Here is an 18028-nt window from a genome sequence, read left to right on the forward strand (position 1 = left end):
CCAATAGCATAGATTCATAAGGATGCTGCTCGGGATGGGAAACTGTAATTACGAGAGATTTGAGATATTAGGATTATTTCCACCAGAGCAGAGAAGGCTGCAGAGATTTAATTGACATTGTTAAATTATGAATTTTGATACAATAAATAGGGAAGGGCTATTTCCTCTGTTTGGGTAGTCGGTGATGACGGGTCATCAATTTAAAATAACTAGGTATGGCAAGAAAGATTAGGAAAATTGTTACACAGTGTTATCAGAGCATAAAATACTCTGCCATGGAGAATGGTTAAGGCAGAAACCACTGCATGTTTTAAGGGAAAACTGGATAAATATTTGAAGCAGAGGAAGATACAGCACTATGGCAAGAGTGAGACAGTTGGGTTAGTTTTGAATTGCTCCATCAAAAAAACAACAAAAGCATGATGGGTCAAATGGCCTCCATCTGTGTTGGTAAACTTGTTCTGCTGTTTGTGAGACGTTCATGTGTGCAAAATGGCTGCTGTGTTTGCCTACACATCAAAGTAATTCATTTTGTGAAACACTTGGAGATACTTTAGAGAGAGAGGTTATATAAATTAAATGTTATTCATTCTTTCTTTGTATCACAAACTTGCTGATCTACCACCTCAGAATTAAAAAGTACAGAGATTTGGATACAGTGATGCACCTGATTACACCCCTGCTCAACAAACTATAAAACATTTTCAAAACAAAATAATTTTAAAGTTATTCAACTTGCAAAAAAAGAAACCAATTGCAGATAAATTTAAAGTTTTTTTTTACTTCTGTATAGTATAAACACCAACGCATAATTTAGAAGTTTGAACTAGTTCTAGCAGCCAAAAAAAATTCTAATCGAATGTGTAATATAGCTACACAAATTTAAGTATAAGTATTTATGCGTAAAGGAAACTCGCAAGAAGTTGTCACCCACGAATGTAAAGATCGATTTCACACGTTACAGGCAGTTAACATGTCAGTTTTTGTATAAACCGCTCTTTACAAGGACATCGGGGCAATGTGATTGTCATTCAGACCGCACCAACTTCTCTGATGTCTTCCAGTTATACTGGAATTTCCGTGATCAAGAAGTTGCTTACTTTGGTGAAGCATTTTCTATGTCTTTCGCAGGTTTCCCCTCCTTTACATAAAAAATCAATTTCTACCCCATTTGTAAACGGGTATTTCGTAACACAGAAAGAGAAAGAAACATTTAAAGTGCGCCTATGGACACAAGCGCCGTTCTTCCTTATCAGTTCACATTGAAACACTTCCTGCAGCGTGGGGCGGGTAGTTCCACTTGAAAAATGTTCTGGTTTCTAACATCAACCTGAAACGGCGAAGAAACATAAATCGCCTAGGTTTCCCATCAGATCGGGTCAATTCCCATCAGAGCAAATATCTAACTCCTACACTGAGATTAATGTACACTTCCTGCATTTCGGCACTCACTCTAATCCTCCATCCATAATTTATCTCCACTCTAGCCTACTGTCGAACAATTAATTCCTTCCAATAATATGTTACTTGCAAAATAAAGAGAGATACACACTTTTTGTCTAGGTTTTGTCACCTAGGATTGGCGCCGATTCAGAGTGACCGATTGGGACTCGCCATGTTCGCAGACACTTGTCTCTGGGGTGCAATCTGTCCGCTCCTCGCTTACCTTCTCCTGCTTCTCAGCTGCTCCGCGCAGATCAAGAGCGAAACCTGCACTTTCCGCCTCGGGTTAGCTGGACACTTCACTCCCCCAACCTACCACGGCGAGTGCTTCAGAACACAACACAAAGCCACAAACATACGCAACCAAGCAGAGCACGCTGGGACAAACTGTTCTTGGAAGGCTCTGCAAAGAAAAGCAGAAATTCAACAATTTCGTTTAAACTGGAAATCGAGTTCTTTCAAAGAAACTGCTTAAATCATTACGTAAAAGGAAGTGGACAGTGCATGATAAGGTATACAGTATTGGTCGAAGTTCCCACTGTAGGACTAACAGTACTGTATATGTAATTAAACATACAGTGTGATAGAAACCACCAAGTGTCAGTCTTTAGGCCAGTGTTTTTCAAACCTTTCTGTGTCAGAAGCTACCTGAAATATTGACACACTCCTGGGAAACAACTGCCCAAACCTCCAGAAGTTGGTATCAGCTATCCAAAGAAATATAGGCCTAGAAATTCAGTTGCGTGCGCCAGCCGTTAGCGCCTTAAAAGGAGTAGACTTCGAGCGCTAGGCACTTAGCGGCCGGGCGCAGCGCGATCTGCGCCTACGCCCAACTTCAGTAGACATTTAGCGCCGGCGCAAAGTGTTTGCGCGCGCTCAGCTGCGCGCGCAGCTTATGACGTCATTTCGTCGTGCAACGCCCTTTGTGCGCCCCAAACCGGAACTTCAGTCACGCCCGCCCAATGTGGGCGTGGCGGTGCTAAGAACTGTGAAGTGGAACGCAGCAGAGGCCCTGCGGGCCTCGGGGAGCGCTAATTAAAGGGCACTTACACTGAACTATAAAGGCCAGCCATTTTGCTGCAATGGCTTTTGTGCAACGGATTTCTGGACAGAGACCAAGGAAGAGACCTTACTGATTTGGCCCAACATAGGAGAGGTATTTTTGGCTTCTGGCCAGAGCTTGGCAATTTGCCTCATTGTGATTTCATTGTTTGCCAGTATATTATGGGGGCTGCATGGGGTGCCAACCCTCAGTTCCAGCATTATGTGCGAAGGGCTCGCAGACGCTGTGTGAGAGGGGCAGCCATGCCTAGACGCAGAGGGGGCATCAGGCGTCGGCAACGTAGGCCTTACCCACTCAGGGAATACCGCCAGCAGGTGTCCTATCTCACCATGACTGCCGCGCAGTGTGTTAAGAGGCTGCGCTTCAGAAGGGAGGTGGTTGCAGAGATCTGCCAGCTGCTTCACAGAGATCTGCGTCCACAGCTGATGTTTAGGACGTCTCTGTCGGTGGAAGTGAAGGTCACGGTGGCTCTGAACTTTTATGCAAGCGGCTCCTTCCAAGCCGCTGCTGGGGACATAGCTAACATCTCCCAGTTCGCCGTGCATCGCTGCATCCGGCAGGTCACCGATGCCCTTTTCACAAGGAGACACCAATTCATCTCCTTCCCCATGACCCTGGAGAGGCAGGAGCAGCGTGCAGTCGGATCTGCGAGGATCGCGGACTTCCCCATGGTGCAGGGCGCCATTGACTGCACGCATGTGGCTTTGCGGGCACCTATCGACAATGCCGAGGATTACCGCAACCGGAAGGGCTACCATTCCCTCAATGTACAGCTAGTGTGTGACAACAGGCAGCGCATCCTAGCTGTCAATGCCTGCTTTCCAGGCAGCAGCCACGATGCATTTATCCTGCGCCAGACTACTGTGGCTGACATGTTCCAGGCACAGCCTCCCCCAAGAGGATGGCTTATCGGGGACAAAGGCTATCCTTTGTGTACATGGCTCATGACCCCGCTCCGCGCGCCCAGGACCCCTGCTGAGGAGGCATACAACGAAAGCCATCAAGCCACAAGGAACATCATAGAGCAAACGATTGGCGTCCTCAAGCAACGGTTCCGCTGCCTGGATCGCTCCGGCGGATCTCTGCAGTATTCGCCGGATAGAGTCTCCCAGTTCATCGTCGTTTGCTGCATGCTGCACAACCTGGCTATCTGCAGGACTCAGGCACTGCCACCTCACGTTGGACCACCACCTCAGGAGGAGGAGCAGGAGGACCATGAGGAGGAGGATGAGGAGGAGGAGGAGTACCAGCCCAGGAGGGAGCCACAAGGTCCAAGGGCCGTCCGTCGGCGGCTTATTGAACGACACTTCTAGGCCCCCTGTCAGGGAATGGCTTGTGGCAATGAAGGGACATGAATGCAGCCGCTCCGCAAGCCCTCAGCCGGTTAACGCAACAACCACTTCAAACATCAAACATGGACAAGCTGAATAAAGAAAAAGCTTTATTGAACAAACTCAGGGCCCTTCCCACATGAAACCCAAAAACAGACAACACCCCCAAAAAACAGTCAAACACATGACTCACTCCCACAACCTGGGGAGGAATAACAAAACTTTTCCATCCAAATGGCCTTCATCCTCGGCCTTACCAAAACAACCACCCCCATAGACAACACAACCACCCCCATATAAAAAAACATTTGGCAACACCCTCTACTTTGTGTGCCGAGAGGGCGAGTCCTTGTCCAGCCTTTTCCGGCCCCTGGCCGACCTGCTGCTCCGCCTCAACCTGGGCCCTGTGGGTGCTGCAAGGCTGGGGGAAGGCTCCTGAGGGGCACATGGCGTGACGGCAGATGCCCTTGGGGGTCGGCCTAGACGAGCTCTGGCCCTCGAGGGGCCGGCTGCTGACTGCTGCAGCTGTGGCTGGGCAGCATCAGTCTCTCCAGCAGCTCATGGCAGCTTCACTGGGGGAGTGGCAGTGGCGGCTGCAGCAATGGGGGCAAGCTGGCTGATGCCAGGCGCTCGCTGCTCACCTGAGACACTGGCACTCGGCCGGGCTGGCACTGCAGCATGCGCAGCAATCTGCTGAAGGCCAGACCGCTGTGCTGCTGCAGCGCGGCGGGTGCCCTGGCGATGCCTGGCTGACACAGCGAGTGTGGCAGCAGTGAGTGCCCGTACTGCCCTGGTCTGTGCCCGCATCAGACCAGCCAGTGACTGCACGGCACCACTGATCAACTGGCCACTCACTGCCTGTGCTGCCCTGAAGTCGTCCCGACTCGCATCCTGTGCTGCCCTGAATTCGGCCCGACTCGCGTCCTGTGCTGCCCTGAATTCGGCCCGACTCGCGTCCTGTGCTGCCCCGAATTGCTCGAAACCCCTGGCCTGTGCTGCCCCGAGTTGCTCGAAACCCCTGGCCTGTGAGGCCCCGAAATCGGACACACTATGAGCCAGGGACTCGATGGCCTCAGGCAACCGTGCCACAACCCCCATGAACTCGGTGTGCCAGCGATCCGAGTCTGCGGACATTTGATCGAGGAGGCGCACCTCCTGGGCGAGGACCGTCTCCGGACTGGAGGCCGGACTCTCCCTCTGGGGAGAAGGCCGCCGAGCTGCCCGACCCTTCCCGCGTGGCTGGACACCACTGGGCCCAGCAACTACACTCCCCTGCAACACTTCCCCCCTCTGGGGAGAAGGCCGCCGAGCTGGCCGACCCTTCCTGCGTTGCTGGACGCCACTGGGCACAGGAGCTACACCCCCCTCCGACACTTCCCCCTGGCTCTCCTCCAGGGAAGACGTGTCCCCTCCATTGCCATCCCCTGGCGTGGATGAGGGTTCCCCCGATGGGCCGCCTTCCTCTTGCTCCTCCTCGTCCTCCTCTTCCGAGGGACTGTCACTGGCAGCTTCAGGGACCTCCTCCTCACCAGCTGAAAGCAGAAAGGCACAAGAGTAGCTTTAGAGTGAGGACAGGGCATCAGCAAGGGAGGCATGAGTGGTGGCATTCAGCGCATTGGTCGGACAGTGGCAAAGGATGTAGATCTGAAGCGCAAGGGGAACGAGAGAGGTCCAAAAGGTGATGTCCTTACCATTGGGGCCCAGCACAGGGTCGGCATCTCCACATGCAACAGGGCCAATCAGCCGGCCACCCATGAGTCGACCCACGCGCTCCTCCAGGTCACTGAGCTGCTGGAACTGGGGACGGCCTCCCCCGGTGTCAGTCCGGCTCCTCAGATTCTGGGCCAGCTTGGCCTGCAAGAGAAAGGACGGCCTCTAAGTACAGTGTGGTGCCCTGTTGTTGTGTGCACTGTCTCCCATGGTCGAATAGCTTGGCCAGTGTGGTGCCCTGTTGTTGTATGCACTGCCTCCCATGGTCGAATAGCTTGGCCAGTGTGGTGCCCTGTTGCTGTATGCACTGCCTCCCATGGTCGAATAGCTTGGCCAGTGTGGTGCCCTGTTGCTGTATGCACTGCCTCCCATGGTCGAATAGCTTGGCCAGTGTGTAAAGTGCAGAAAGTGCAATTGATGTTCATGCCAGTGCCATAGCTGCTGGATGAGGGCTGGCCATTAGGGCTTTGAGGTCCCTTTGCCCATAATGTGAGGTGCACATGCAAGGATGAGGAGGACACTGGAAAGGGTACTCACCCTGACAATCCGAGTGAGGTCATTAAACTTTTTCCGGCATTGGACACCAGTCCTGGGGACATCGCAGGTGGCTGTGACCCTCTGGGCGACATCCCTCCAGGCTCTCCTGTACACCCTGGTGGCAGGCTTCTTGCCACTGTCCGGGAACAAGATATGGCGTCTCCTCTCCAAAGCCCTAACCAGCACCTTTAAATCATGGGCAGAGAAGCGCTGCGCTCGCTCACGGGCCCTCTGCATCCTTCCTGGCGCTATTTCTCTCCAGCAGCAGTGTTTAGGCCTAGCTGGAGGGCTGCAGTATCCAGGGCGTGGCAGCAGACGAACTCGACCCTTCCCCCTTTAAGAGCTGGCCGGCGCCGGGGTGTCTGCTGTCAATCAAGAAATGACCGCACCTGCGCTGCGCCCGGCCTCGGCGGTATCGCTCTGCACCGCCGGCTTAGCGCCTAAAGATAGCCGTGCATCGCCAGTTTTAGCGCTCGAGCAAACTCCTTGGCCAAAGATACTGAATATCGGCGAAGTGGCCTCCACTTTGCGCCGGGCGCAAACTTTAGCGGCCGCCCGACTTTACCGCCCCAAAAGTGGCTATACTGAATTTCTAGGCCATAGTGCTTTCGTGGTAGAGACTTTTTGTATTATAGGGTACAGCAACATATATCATGTGCTAGTGAGTCGACAAATATAGAAAGATGCAAACATCGGTTGCCTCCAGCTTCCTTAGAATCCCCTCAAATACCACTCTTAAAAATAAACATATATGTTTAACTATGTTTGCAATCTGTGCCCCCTGTGTGAACAGCGGTGAAACTAAGGGGGGAATTTTTCGGGGGGTCAGCGGGCGTGTTCGGTGGTGGGTTGGGTGGGAAAAATGTTTTTCCTGACAGCGGGTCGGGACCCCGCTGTCAACCTGCCACCATGCGACTTTCCCAGATGTCGGGTCTGTCAATGTGGAACAAACCCAACACGGAGTGGCGGGGGAGGCAATTCAAGTCATTATGACCTTGTTAAGAGCCACTTAAAAAGAATTTTGAGCCCACCTTTAAATTTTACGAGGTCGCCCACAGGGTCTACGCTACTCGGGGATCACGTCAAGTAAGGAGGTTGGGAGTTGTGTTACCATGAAATGATCTCTTTACTTGACAGCTGCAGATGTGCTATAAAAGCTCACATCTCACAGCTGTTCACCTTCTAAGCTCAGAAGCTGTTGATTACTGCATTTGGAAGACAGATTGAGCTTTATACAGGTTGCAAGTGTTTGGAGCAAACTCTCTATCCAGTGACAACCTCTCTCACCAGTGACAGATCACTTCTGTCATCTCAAATTCACCTGCCATCTATTACATCAGCATCGGTGCCCTTGAAACTATCTCACCTTGGTCCTCAGAATACCACCACGATCAGCCCCAACACCAGCAGCAACAGGCACACCAGCAGTAACAACAACAACAACAACACCAACCTTCTCCGCAATCAACTGATGCTGTACAGGACACAGGGCATCAGCACCCAACCACATTGCTGCCCAGGAGGCTAGGGATGGCCTCACTATGGCCAGATTTACTTCACTTGATGCTGTACACCCTACTGCCACATGATGCACCAGGTTGGCACCACCCCACATCAACACCATAAAGCATCTCTACAATGCCCAAGCCATTCCTTTCACACTCATGACCATTGCGGGGGGTACCGTTATGTCTCACCATTCTCTGCAACTCATTAAGCCACTTCCAAAGGCGCACACAATTCTGTCCAAGAACGCAAAGTGTTGAAAATAAAGATTTCAATGTTTGACAGCATATTAACAGAAACTTCACATGAACATTGGCTAAAACACACAAGTGCCTTGCGTGTTGTTAGTTGGTATGACTGGACTAGGATGAGGGTGAGTGTGAGAGGTGCCAAGTGAGATGGGGAAGTGATAATGTAGATAGAGAGGGATGGGTGGAGTTGCAAGGAAAGTTGCTGTGAGTAAGGATATGCAGGAGTAGGGTAGGGAAGGCAGAGTGATGGGGATGTGATAAATGGCACAGCAGGATGAGGTTGAGTGTGTCTTTGCAGTAACGTTTCGTGATCTACTGAGATCATTGAAAGGCCTCCTGATGACATCCCTGCTTTTGTCGTCCTGTGCAATGTGCAACCAGGCTGCATTGATCACCTGGGGAGGTCTCTTCCGCCCATTGGAAGGAAAGAGGACCTCCCTGTGTGCTGTGACTCCCTCCATAAACATCTGGAGGGAGTCATGGGAGAGCCTGGGTGCAGCCCTGCACCACTGTGCAGTGCTTGTCAGTGTTTGCAGCACCTCAATGCTGTAGAACACTGACAGCACAACTGTCAAAATCAATTTGCGCATGGTCCCTTTAAGGAAACCAGCTGATTATGCATCATCAAGTGACGTCATCCGGCCCGCTTCCTTGAATAGGCCAGTAAACGCGCTGGGTGGGCTTAACAAACCCAATCACGGTAAAGTAATTCTACAGAGCGGGCTGGAGCCAGCAGCGGGGTCAGGACCCGCCACCAACACTGGCCGCACTGGATCCGCCGAGGTAGGAGAAATCGCGGCCCAAGAGTTGGCTCCCCCAATTAGAAATTGACTCAAGAGTACCCAAACTAATTTGACTTAGGTTTGATATCGTAACACCCAGGCTGTGGCTAATAAAATAATGAACCTATTTATAAATAAAAGGGAACCATCCCCAATTTTTAAATTAAATGTTATCAGCTATACTAAGAAGTTAGAATTTATTCAAATTATTTATTTTTAGTATTATTTTTATCCCTGGTAAATGTTTTGCTTGTGAAAGTGAGGATTTTTATTGATCGACAGTGGGTTATTCCCCCTTTTTGCACCTCAAACTGTCCCTGGTTATATATAAAACCTTAGAAGAGCAATCCTACTGCACAAGCTCGATATTCTTATATGTTACACCACCCACCCTTATAGCCTTTCTGATTACATTGCAAAATTTGGTCAGTTTTCTGTATGGATTCACACCCACAATTGAAGCCGCCCAAACTCATTTGATTTAGAAATCTCACAGTAAGCAGGGATAGAAGGCTCTCACATGAACAGCCTGGGCTGGATTTAAAGGCAAATCCCAGGGACATGCTAACCCATTAATGCCACTTTCAAATTCAGTCATGGCTCCAAGAGAGCAGTGTAAAGTGGAGACCTATGAGCACCACTCTCCTTGTTTTTACTTGTAGTGTGCCACCGGTCCCCATTGAACCCGTTGGAAGCCAGTATTTTGCATTGCCACCAACAGCAGCTGTCAAGGCCCAGAACATTTGAGATTTTGACACCTTTGGAGGTACAGAATTCAACTCCTTTATATTGTTGAGTGCAGTGGAAGCAGTGGAAGTATCACGTGGGTGCCAGTAATAGCAAATTAACAAACTAAAACTACCATGAGTTGTTTATTTGGTTAATATTTAATTAACAAAGTTACATTTTGAATGCAAATGAAACTCAATAAAGTGGCTAACAGTATGGGACAATATTATTTGTCTTGCTGATCAAGTATGGGTTTCACAAAGCAGTTTGCACTTGAAGTTTATCTGCAAGTTTTTGTTTGCATGTGCAATGCAGAGACGACATTGCATTTCACACCTGTATTGTAGCTTTGCAATTCGAGTATGTAGTCATAATTACTCTGCATTTATGTGACAGGTGGAAATCTCCTGCAAGACTTTTTTAAAATCTCTGCTTACACATTTCTAACTATTTCCATGGTTGGCAGTTGTATGTGTGAGATTGGGAGAATCCTCAAGAAGAGTACTCAATTGTGTGCATTGCTTTTGATTTATCTGCTACTCGTAGTTATAGTGGGTTTTAGCTATGGCATAATTAATATTTAAAAGCTTTTGGGCCTAACTCTTCTTCCAATTTTGCATTGCACATACCTAATTCAAATTTGTGATCTTATGCCACTCAATGGAATGTTAGATATACAATGGCCCGGATTTTGCGCTCAGCGTCAAAGTGACGGTGCTCACCGCTGACCTCGAAGAAAGCTGCCCACAAAGATCTAGTGATCTCTGTGGTGTGGATTTCACCTTTCCCAGCGTTAATTTAATTCTGGCGGCAACTATAGGGGATCTCCAGCATTCAGCAACAGTGATGTCATCAAGCAGGCTAAACAACCAATCACATTGAAGAATTCTCATAGACAGCAAACCAAGAAGTAAAATGCACTGATGATCCTTCACTTTTGAATCATTTTACAGAGAGCGAAATATAGATTGAGACATACACATAGGATTAAGGTAGAAGCTGAAACATCATAAACAAACATTAAAAAAATAATTTTTATTATAGTGAAAACCTGTGGAATTTTTATCATAATGGAGTAATTTGACATTGCACAAATATAAAATTAGTTTTTCAGGGGCAGAGAGGTTGTTTAGCAGTAGAAAACCCAGTTACACTTCATTCAGCAAGGCTTAACTTTTTGGGGGGGATTTACAGTGAGATTGGAGTGTAAAAAGTGGAAGTTCACATCAATTCAAGTGATTTCTAAGGATTTACGTCCGCGGGGACTTCAACAACACACCCTGTGGAGGAGCAGGGAATCACTGACAACTACTTCTGGATTTTTGCATTTAACTGCGCATCTGCGAACGGCAGAAGTTGCTGTACCATTGCTCTGTGAAACTGATAGCAACTTTTGGCATCCACACATGCACAGTTAAACGCAGAAATCCAGAACTTGCTGTCAGTTTCACAGAGTAATGACGACGACACTGACAGTTTCATAGAATCATAGAATGGCTACAGCATGGGAGGCGGCCATTTGGCCCGTCGAGCCCGTGCCAGCTCTCTGCAAGAGTACTTTAGCTAGTCCAACACCTGCCCTTTCCCCATAGACCTGCCAATTTCTTTCCTTCAGATTCAACTCCCTTTTGAAAGTCGTGATTGAATCTGCCCCCAACACCCTTTCAGGCAGTACATTCCAGATCTTTAACCATTCGCTGCGTAAAAATGTTTTTTCTTACATCGCCTTTGATTCTTTTGCCAATCACCTTAAATCTGTGTCCTCTGGTTCTCGACCCTTCTGCCAATGGGAACAGTTTCTCTCTATCTACTCTGTCTAGAACCCTCATGATTTTAAACACCTCTATCAAATCTCCTCTCAATCTTCTCTGCTCCAAGGAGAACAACCCCAGCTTCTCCAGTCTATCAACAGAACTGAAGTTCCTCATTTCTGGAATAATTCTCGTAAAGCTTTTCTGCACCCTCCCTGAGGTCTTCACATCCTTCCTAAAATGTGGTGCCCAGAATTGGACACAATAGTCCAGTTGGGGCCGAACCAGTGTTTTATACAGGTTCATTATAATTTCCTTGCTTTTGTGCTGTATGCCTCTATTTATGAAGCCCAGGATCCGTATGCTTTTTTAACCACTTCTCAACCTGCCCTGCCACCTTCAATGATTTGAGCACATATACCCCCAGGTCTCTCTGTTCATGCACCTGCTTTAGAGCTGTACCCTTTAGTTTATATTGCCTCTCCTCATTCTTCCTACCAAAATGTATCACTTTGCACTTTTCTGCGTTAAATTTCATCTGCCACGTGTCCGCTCATTCCACCAGCCTGTCTATGTCCTCTTGAAGTCTATCACTATCCTCCTCACTGTTCAGTATACTTCCAAGTTTTGTGTCATCTGCAAATTTTGAAATTGTGCCCTGTACACCCACGTCCAAGTCAATAATATATATCAAGAAAAGCAGTGGTCCTAGAACCGGTCCCTGGGGAACACCACTGTGTACCTTCCTCTAGTCCGATAAACAACCGTTCACCACTACACTCTGTTTCCTGTCACTTAACCAATTTCGTATCCATTAAACTGACTGGCCTGTAGTTGCTGGGTTTATCCTTACACCCTCTTTTGAACAAGGGTGTAACATTTTCAATTCTCCTGTCCTCTGGCACCAGCCCTGTATTCAAGGAGGATTGGAAGATTATGGCCAGTACCGCCGCAATTTCCACCTTTACTTCCCTCAGTATCCTAGGATGCATCCCATCCAGTCCTGGTGACTTATCTACTTTAAGCATAGCCAGCCTTTCTAGTATCTCCTCTTTATCTCCTTGGAGCAGAGAAGGTTGAGAGGAGATTTGATAGAGGTGTTCAAAATCATGAGGGGTCTAGACAGAGTAGGTAGAGAGAAACTGTTCCCATTGGCGGAAGGGTCGAGAACCAGAGGGCACAGATTTAAGGTGATTGGCAGAAGAGCTAAAGGCGACATCAGGAAAAACATTTTTACGCAGCAAGTGGTTAAGATCTGGAATGCACTGCCTGAAAGGGTGGTGGAGGCAGATTGAATTGTGGCTTTCTAAAGGGAATTGGATAAGTATCTGAAGGAAAAAAAATTGCAGTGCTACGGGGAAAGGGCGAGGGAGTGGGACTAGCTGAAGTGCATGTTGCAGAGAGCCGGCATGGGCTTGATGGGCCAAATGGCCTCCTTCTAACCGTTCTATGATTCTATGATTCTAAGATCACTCTCTCCATGGCCCCCGAGGTTCAGCATCTGCATGCAGCTGAGCAGAGCTGGGAGCATCCTGCGCCTTCCGCTGAGGACTCTCCACTGCTGTCCCTGTCTCCACCATCTACTCTTGTTCACTTGTGATCTGTGAGACACCAGGTGACAACACTACTCTATGTCTGGCTGGACCCACCAAGGTGCGCGTATCTGCGCTGGTGCTGGGTGCGCATGGGTCTGGTGATGGTGCACACTCAGAGAGTGGAGCTTCCTCTGAGGAGTGGTCTTCCTCCTCTGGCTGGACAGTGGGTGGGGGCACTTGATGGACCTGTGGGAGAGTAAAGAGATGATTTAGAAGTCTTATGATAAGAATGTGTAACGTCACCATTATGTGCATGATGACATTTCACTGGCTGCTGACATCAAGTCACCATGAGTGACTGTTGTATGCCATGTGGCTGTATAATATTTAATTCTGTCACAAGGTTGCTGGGAGGTCCCCCTCTCTCTGTCTCCCACCACCAGCAGCTCTGCAAATCCGGTGATTTGCAGCGCCTCCTTCCCTACTGGAGTCAAGTTGGTGAACATTGGAGAGCCATCTCCGGTTTGTTGCCTCTCCCTGTTGTTCTGGGCTCTCTTCTCCTGCAAGAAGGGAAAGAAGAGAACTTTGAGTGAGAGTGATGGAATGAGTGTAAGAAATGGATGGGCTACATCTGTCGAGGGTAACTATGAGGAAGTGGCATGACAAATGGCCTCCTTCTGTGGTGTGACTTCCTATGATTGCATTAGGATGAGGGTGAGTGTCAGTGGTTTTTAGTCAGATGGGGATGTGAGTAGGTGCATAAAGAGTGAGGGATGGGTGCACCTTACAAGGTAGGTTGGTGTGAGGAGTGACGTGCAGGAGTAGGCTTGGGAAGGCAGAGTGATGGGGTTGGGGTGACAGGCTCATCAGGATGTAGTTGAATGTGGCATTGCACTCACCTTTCCTGACCTCATGAGATCATTAAATCTTTTCCAGCACTGGATCCAGGACCGCCTGACTATATCTCTGCTGCTGGCCTCCTCTGCAATCTTGAGCCATGCTTGGTGTCTGTGGCTGCTCTTTTGCACCCATCCCCAGGGAACAGGACCTCCCTGCGTGCTCTGACTCCCTGGACCAGGACTTCCAGGGAGGCATGTCTGTTTGTATCCACGCAAATCTCTGCGATATTGAGCAATTGCCACCTCTACCAACCACCATTATATCTCCTCCAACAACCTTCAACTGAGATGTGTTCAAGGCTGCTTTAAATATCTGAGCTGCAAACGAGTCATCGGTGACGTTATCAGACCTGTTCCATTTAATTTGGCCGGGAAACCCGCATGACTGTTTCAATTGATGTAATTGAGTTAAACATGCAGTGCAGAATGTGCTGTTAAAAAGTTCGGGATGGCGACCCGCTACGTGGCCCGCACGCATCCACCCCAATGCTCAGGTAAAGATTCCGGCCATTGAGTCTACAGCATAGAAACAGACCATTCAGTCCAATTGGTCTATTCTGGCATTTATGCTCCACACGAGCCTCTTCCCAGTCTGCTTCATTGAACCTTATCAGCATATCCTTCTGTTCCTTTCTCCCTTATGTGTTTGTCTAGCTTAAATTTGCTATTTGCCTCAACTACTCCATGTGGTAGCGCGTTCCATTTTCTTACCACTCTTTGGGTAAAGAGGTTTCTCTTGAATTCTCTATTGGATTTATTAGTGATTATCTTATATTTATGTCCTCTAGTTTTGGTCTCCTCTACATTTTCTCCACATCGATTCTATCATTCGGATGAGACATTAAACTAAGGCCCATCTGCTCTCTCAGGTGGACGTTAAAGATCCCATGGCACTATTTTGAAGAAGAATAGGGGAGTTCTCCCCGGTGTCCTGGCCAATATTTATCCCTCAACCAACATAACAAAAACAGATTATCTGGTCATTATCACATTGCTCTTTGTGGGACCTTGCTGTGCGCAAATTGGCTGCCACGTGTCCCATATTACAACAGTAACTCCACTTCAAAAAAAGTACTTCATTGGCTGTAAAGCGCTTTGGGATGTCTGGCAGTCGTGAAAGGCACTATATAAATGCAATCTTTCTTTCTTTCAAACCCTTTCATTATCTTAAAGAGCTCTATTAGACCTCTACATACATCATAGGATCCTTATTTGCATATTAAAATGGCCTACCACTTCAAAGAAGCAGGCACTTTGACCAACCATTGGAGGGCCCGTTCCAAATTGGCGGCTGCCAAACGGGACAGTAAGTGATCCTGGCCATATTTGGTCCACTGCCGCTCCATTTATGTCAGGCAAGCTGACTTAAAATTAGGCCCTCGGTGTCTAAGAAAACACTTGAAGAATGACCACTTGAATGAGGCACAAGAGAACTGTCACTGCCTAGAATACTGTTTCTCAGCATCTGTCAGCAACATCAGGATTGCAGGACAGAAAATTGGGAAAAAATAAAATGGCCCAGAAATTCGGGTTGGAGGCTTCCCGCGGGTGCAAGCCTCCGACCTGCACTTACCTTGCGCGCCGGCCGTTGTGCTGTTGGCCCGCATGGGATTCCGATCCTGAGACTGCTCCAACTGCCGGCGCGCAGTGCTTGCGTATCCCAGGGGCGCAGTTAGTTCGAAGCGTCCCCATGGATCACGTGGGCCATGGAGGGCCAATGATAGCAGGGAATCTGTATTCATAGGTTTGACAGGAAGACCTGTCAAATCTATGAATACAATTCAGCCCCAAAACACAACTAAAACTTCAAATAATTTTTTTTTAAATCACATTTTTAAAATAACTATAAATTACATAAAATAACTATTTTAAACAATAATTTAAATTTTTGAAAAATTAATTACATTTTCTAACAGGGCTAAAAATAAACTTACCTTTCTTTAAAGTGTTTAAAAATAATAAACCTGTGGAAAAAATGTTTTAATTTTACTTAATTCACCACTTACCTTGTTAAAAGCAGGCCTTGCGACTGCTTTTTAAAAGCATAGCTCCTGGAGACTTACCCTCCCGGAGAAACCTGCAAAAAAAACAGAAGTTCCAGGCGTACGCGCTGCCTCTCCGGCGCACGTGTTCGACCTGTGAACCCCTTCCTTTAAGGGAACGGAAGTTCCGGTTTCCAGCGCATGCGCAGTGCATGCACGAAACCGGCACTTTCGTTGGGCCTACGCGTGAGTACCCAGCGCGTACTCACTCGTGGGGACCCGAATTTCTGGCCCATTAATTCATATAAAATGTTAACCTTAAAATAGTAAATTATTTGTCTTACTGGCAAATTCCCTATCTTCCTTTGGGAGTAAGTAAATGCACAATTATAAGGGCAGAGGGAATACCTTAAACCTCCAAGCTCTAGAGCAAAATTGGTGAAGCCAAGATTGCATTGCTTACCCACCATTTTAGCCATGGAACAGTGCACAACATGGGAAAACATAAAGCACCTTTTTACAAGAGGGAAAAATATGTATGATGTCCATATTTTCCATTTTCTGGAAAATTTGTTTTGTAAAGCTTATTAGAATGAGAGGTTACGTATATTTTCAGATATTGGAACAACGTCATATGAGGAAAAAAAAAGACTTGTATGTTGACTGGTATTCCAGAAGCAGCAATCCTTCTCCATTTGAATATTTAATTTTATATTTGTAAAGCTTTCCAAATTCTTCAATGGGAGAAAATTGGAAGGGTAGGAAATCTGAATAAGTTTTTAAAAAATCCAGTCAGGAATTTCTTGTCCAAAATTAAACAAGTCTGTTAATAATTTTATGTGATTGCTGCAATAAAATGCATATATTATAATGATTGCAATATCAATGTTATCGTAAAACCACTTTATAGCACAATAGCATCAATATTTAAATATAGCAGTACTGTACTATCACAATACTGCCATACCTCAACTGCTCTCAAAGGGCACCTGAAACAAATTAGACTGTATACCTGAAAACAGAAACAAAACCACCACTACTGTAACTAGCTCTAGTGAAATCAGAAAAGTTATGCATCTCAGAAAAAATTAGAGCTATTTTTGGTCATACACCCTCCTCCCAGAAAAGAGGACTATTACTAAGTATTAATAACATTAGCTACAAAACTCTAACATGTGAGCATACTGCATATTCAAACTATCACACTGCTAAGGAATTATGTTATCTTGAATAAGTATCTGAAAAAATATCTCACCAGTTGATATATTTTAATCAAGACCTGTTCATTCTTTGTGAGCAGGAACATGAAATGAGTCATTTATGATTATAATTTGTGGCTGGGACAATCCTTGAAGGTACCTTACCACTGAATTCACCACCCCTGCTGATACTTTCTGTTCTGTTGTAGAACTGATGATGTGGTTGTAACTTCACATTTCCTATGCAAATTTAATTTCTAATACATTGTTATGGAAATGTTAATATATTACTATTTGTACGTGCCCTGATCACCCCATTTTATTATTTACCTATAATTCTTACCACATTTTAGCGATGTGGAATATCTTACAGAACTGAAAACAATGGGAAAACTTTGGATTTGTTGAGAAGATAGCAGAAATCTTAGCAATATGAAAAGAGTATGGGAATATCTAAGGGTAAGAAAAGGCAGAATGTCATAGAATCATAGAATGATACAGCACAGAAGGAGGCCATTTGGCCCATCTTGCCTGTGCCAGCTCTTTGAAAGAGCGAAGTATCTACATACCCTGTGTAAGCCACCCTACTACTTCCTCGTCATCACCCTGGTCTTCCTCCTCTGATGAGGACTGCTGCTGCTGTGCCTCCTCCAAATGCAGGCCTCACTGTATAGGGAGTTTGTGCAGTATGCAACACAACCGCTACAATACAGGAGACCTTTTGTGGGGCATATTGTAGGGAGCCCTCAGACTTATCCAGCCACATGAATCTCTGCTTCAGCATCCCTAGAGTGGTCTCCTGGCTTTGATTATACCTGTATTGCTCAGGTGTGGTGTGGGTGTCATGATCCACAAGTATCCCTTGTCCCCAGCAGCTATTCCTGCCACATTCCTGGGAAGGTTGAATATTGAAGGGATGGTAGACAGTTGCAGGATAAATGCATTGTGACAGCTGCCTCAATGCCTAGCACAAGCTGGACTGTCGGAGGTGCCATCTTTCGGATGAGACATTAAACCGAAGCCCCGTCTGCTCTCTCAGGTGGACATAAAAGATCCCATGGCACTATTTTGAAGAAGAGCAGGGGAGTTATCCCCGGTGTCCTGGCCAATATTTCTCCCTCAACCAACATAACAAAAAACAGATTATCTGGTCATTATCACATTGCTGTTTGTGGGAGCTTGCTGTGCACAAATTGGCTGCCGCGTTTCCCACATTACAACAGCGACTCCACTTCGGAAGCACTTCATTGGCTGTAAAGCGCTTTGAGACGTCCGGTTGTCATGAAAGGTGCTATATAAATGCAAGTCTT

At 47.0% G+C, this 18028-nt stretch overlaps 1 protein-coding gene across 2 annotated transcripts in view; it reads right to left on the minus strand.

Annotated features, from left to right (window-relative positions):
* tec (tec protein tyrosine kinase) overlaps positions 1-1768 on the minus strand; it is a 422823-nt gene extending 421055 nt beyond the window's left edge. The window contains exon 1 of one of the 2 annotated variants that reach the window (XM_085969866.1): positions 1667-1768. The gene's annotated coding sequence lies outside the window, so the exon portion shown is untranslated. Of the gene's footprint in view, positions 1-1552 lie in introns of both variants that reach the window. The other variant, XM_085969857.1, reaches the window with a different exon arrangement.
* Positions 1769-18028: the final 16260 nt, after the last annotated feature.

Source organism: Somniosus microcephalus, chromosome 2, assembly GCF_052327205.1.
Source record: "Somniosus microcephalus isolate GS21.2 chromosome 2, FLI_Smic_1.0, whole genome shotgun sequence".
Lineage (NCBI taxonomy): Eukaryota > Metazoa > Chordata > Chondrichthyes > Squaliformes > Somniosidae > Somniosus > Somniosus microcephalus.